Genomic DNA, 3,408 nt, shown 5'->3' with positions numbered 1-3,408 from the left:
GCCGAGGCGTCACTGGAGACATTTTCACCCTGCCCATAAATACACTGAGCAGCTGACCCCCCCCCCATATACAGCTGAGAGGGGGAGGGGAGGTTCATCTACTTTAGCACAGGCAGGAAGCTGCCTAACCCTTCCTAATGGGGTTATCAAGGGGTGAATTGGGGTTGTGCGACTTTAAAGAATGCATTCAAATGTGTTTTAATACATATATTTATTTACACACCGAAGTTAAATGTCCATAAAATAAGATTGACAGTAAAATAGATAAATATAACTATACGGATTTAAAGAAAGAATATGCAATAAAAGATTAATAAGACAATTACGAAAAATATTTCTACAAAGATTGGAAGCAAAGTGTGATTTACTGTGTGTGTGTGTGTGTGGTGTGTGTGTGTGTGGTGTGTGGTGTGTGTGTGGTGTGTGCGTGTGTGATTAAACTGTGTGGTTGTGTGTGTCCTGTGGATGACTGGTGTGGTGATGTGACGTTGTGTGTGTGCTTTACTGTGGTGTTGCGTGTGTGTGGTGTGTGCGTGTGTGGTGTGATTTACTGGTGAGTGTGTGTGTGTGTGTGTGAGAGTGTGGGGTGTGGTGTGTGTGAGTGTGTTGTGTGTGTGTGTGTGCGTGTGTGTGTTGAGAGTGTGTGTGTGCGCGGTGTGTGTGTGTGTGAGTGTGTGTGTGTGTGTGTGTCAGTGGTGTGTGTGTGTGTGTGTGTGAGTGGTGGTGTGTGTGGTGTGTGAAGTGTGTGTGTGGAGTGGGTGTGTGTGGGTTAGTGTGGGTGTGTGGTGGTCAGTGTGTGGTGTTTGTGTGGTGTGTGTGTGTGTGTCTGTGTGTGTTGTGTGTGTGTGTGTGTGGTGTGTTGTGTGTGTGTGGGTGGTGTGGGTGTGTGGATGTGTCGTAGTGGTGTGTGTGTGTGTGGTGGTGTGTGTGTGTGTGCTAGTGTGTCGTGTGTGTGTGTGTGTGTGTGTGTGTGTTTGTGTGCGTGAGTGAGTGTGTGTGTGTGTGTGTGTGTGTGTGGTGTGTGTGTGTCTGTGTGTGTGTGTGTGTGTGTGTGTGAGTGTGTGTGTGTGTGTGTGTGTGTGTGTGTGTGTGTGTGTGAGTGTGTGTGGTTGTGAGTGTGTGTGTGTGTGTGTGGCTCCTGGGTGCATGAACCTCGCCACTAGAGGGAGCTGTAGTGTCTTCTCCTATATTATCTTCTGTATGTTAGTGAGCTGTGATTCAGAAGATACGAGCAGTTGTATTTATTAAATATAAATATCAATCTATCAAATGTCAAAGAGTTATCTAGAGAGAGGGTCCCTGATTTAACGTCCTGCGCCATCTGGTGTCAGAACACGGTACTGCAGTGTGATTTTACACAGTAAATACAGACATTTAATGGGTGTTAAAACCATGTAGTTGGTCTTTAATCTGCAAAGAAACACATCTGTGATTTATGATTATTTCACTTTTTCACTTTTTCATGTAATTGTAATGTTTCACCTTTTTCTCTCATTTAAAAAAAGTTGTCGTTGCAAGACCAAGATGTCCTCATGAACAACTATACAAATACTTTAAATAGTGTTTAAAATGATAAACGTGTATTTATTAGTATTACTATGTTCCCCTGTAATTATCAGTTTGTTTACTTGATGCCACTGTTGTTTTTTTATCAACAAACATGTAATAATTTTCTGTTTACTAACTTTCTCTGAAACCTTTTTTAGCTCACCTTCACAGGGGCTTCATGCAATGTGTAATACATGTTACTCTATGCTACTAAATGTGTCGCTTATTACCTATATAATCATCATTAACCTCCGTTATTCATGTCCTTGCTCTCCACAGTGTGCATGTTGACAATATGCTGTTGTTGTTGTTTTTAAATGTATAAATAGATTGTTTCTTCTGCTGTCAACATGTTTGTGCAGCAGCTGCAATACCTGCAGACCCCGCCAGAGGGCAGCACCCGTCCTTATGTTACAGCACATGTGAAGGAAGTGCCCAAAGTGTGATGGTTTAGTATCTTTTACACCTGTTTTTACACTATGTATAAAACACCATCAAGAGATAGAAAAGAAGAAAGTAATTTAAAGGTTTATTTACATTTATATTCCAACTAATAAACGGCATCAACAACTCAAACTTACACAGAGCAAATAGTAAATATATAAGTTATTTTGTAATAATAGGCATTTGGGGATGCAATGTCATTAAAATACAATATTGTTTGTTGTTGTTGTTTACCCTGTGTCCTTCACGTTACACCAGAGGCCTGTACTACGAAGCCGGATGTTCTCTTAGCGGCTAACTTCAGGGTAACTCTGGGTTTCCGGTCCTACGAAGCTGGTTCTCTTCTTAGCGGCTAGATCTCCATGGTAACTGATGCTGAGCGGCTAACCTGCTCCGGAGCAGGTTAGGTTGCAGGCTAAGAGATCAACTCAGTGAAAGCACCGCCTGCTGACCAATCAGAGCTCAGTGTGTGAGTTTAAAGCGATCAAGTCATATTACAGGAGAAAGGAAATACAGAAAAGCTGCCGTCGCAGGAAAGACGGCCGGCAACAATCAGCGACTGTGTGAACGTGAACATGAATAGAATATCAGCTCCATCTTCAGAGCAATCTGACTATTATAACATTAGCGTTAAGAAAGCTTACTTAAATATCTGCCACAACATAAGTAACCGGATCAGAGTCACATTAAGTACAGTCCATATCACTTCATAATGTATCATCTCCTGATCTGAGTCAGCTGAGCCGTATCAGGCCGTGCAACACTCACAGCGTCACAGACTGGATGCAGAAGCATTATTTGAAGCAACACATTAAGTTGACGAAACACTGGAGTCAAATGTAATGAAAGTCAGATGGTGTCTTAGACGGGCAGTGATATCATAAAGCTGTTAATGTACACATTCAAACACTTGTTCTGTTCCCAGCTGTGTTCACCTTGCAGGTGCAGCTCTGTGGCTTTGATCCTGGATCAAGTGTTTAAGTCATGGATGTTTAAACTTTAACTTCTTCATATGTCTAATATTATAGTTGACTGTTCATTCAGGAAGTATGACGCTGCGCTGTCAGTGCGCTTCTCCATGTCTGTGATTGGTCGAATGCTCCAGATACCACCCCTCTCACGTGAACGCGCACCTAGCTAGATAGGACACGGCTGGCTTGAGCGATCCACTTGATAACCAGCGTCGTAGGACCGCTTAGCGAGAGCGCGTATGTTTTGGATTAGGCCAACCGGCAAACTCAAACATATCCAGGTTACGTTGAACCGGGTAGTGATGGCAAAATGAAGCTTTGAATGAAGCATCGAACCACTTGGACAATTGTGTCGGAAATAGGTTAATTTCTCGAAGCTTCAGGTACAGCGACCTCTCCTGGCGAAGTGCAAGGCTGCAGTGGGTTTAACGTATCTTTGCCTTGA

This window comes from Gymnodraco acuticeps, unplaced genomic scaffold, assembly GCF_902827175.1.
Source record: "Gymnodraco acuticeps unplaced genomic scaffold, fGymAcu1.1, whole genome shotgun sequence".
Classification (NCBI taxonomy): Eukaryota; Metazoa; Chordata; class Actinopteri; order Perciformes; family Bathydraconidae; genus Gymnodraco; species Gymnodraco acuticeps.
Note: the sequence above shows the minus strand (reverse complement) of the source record.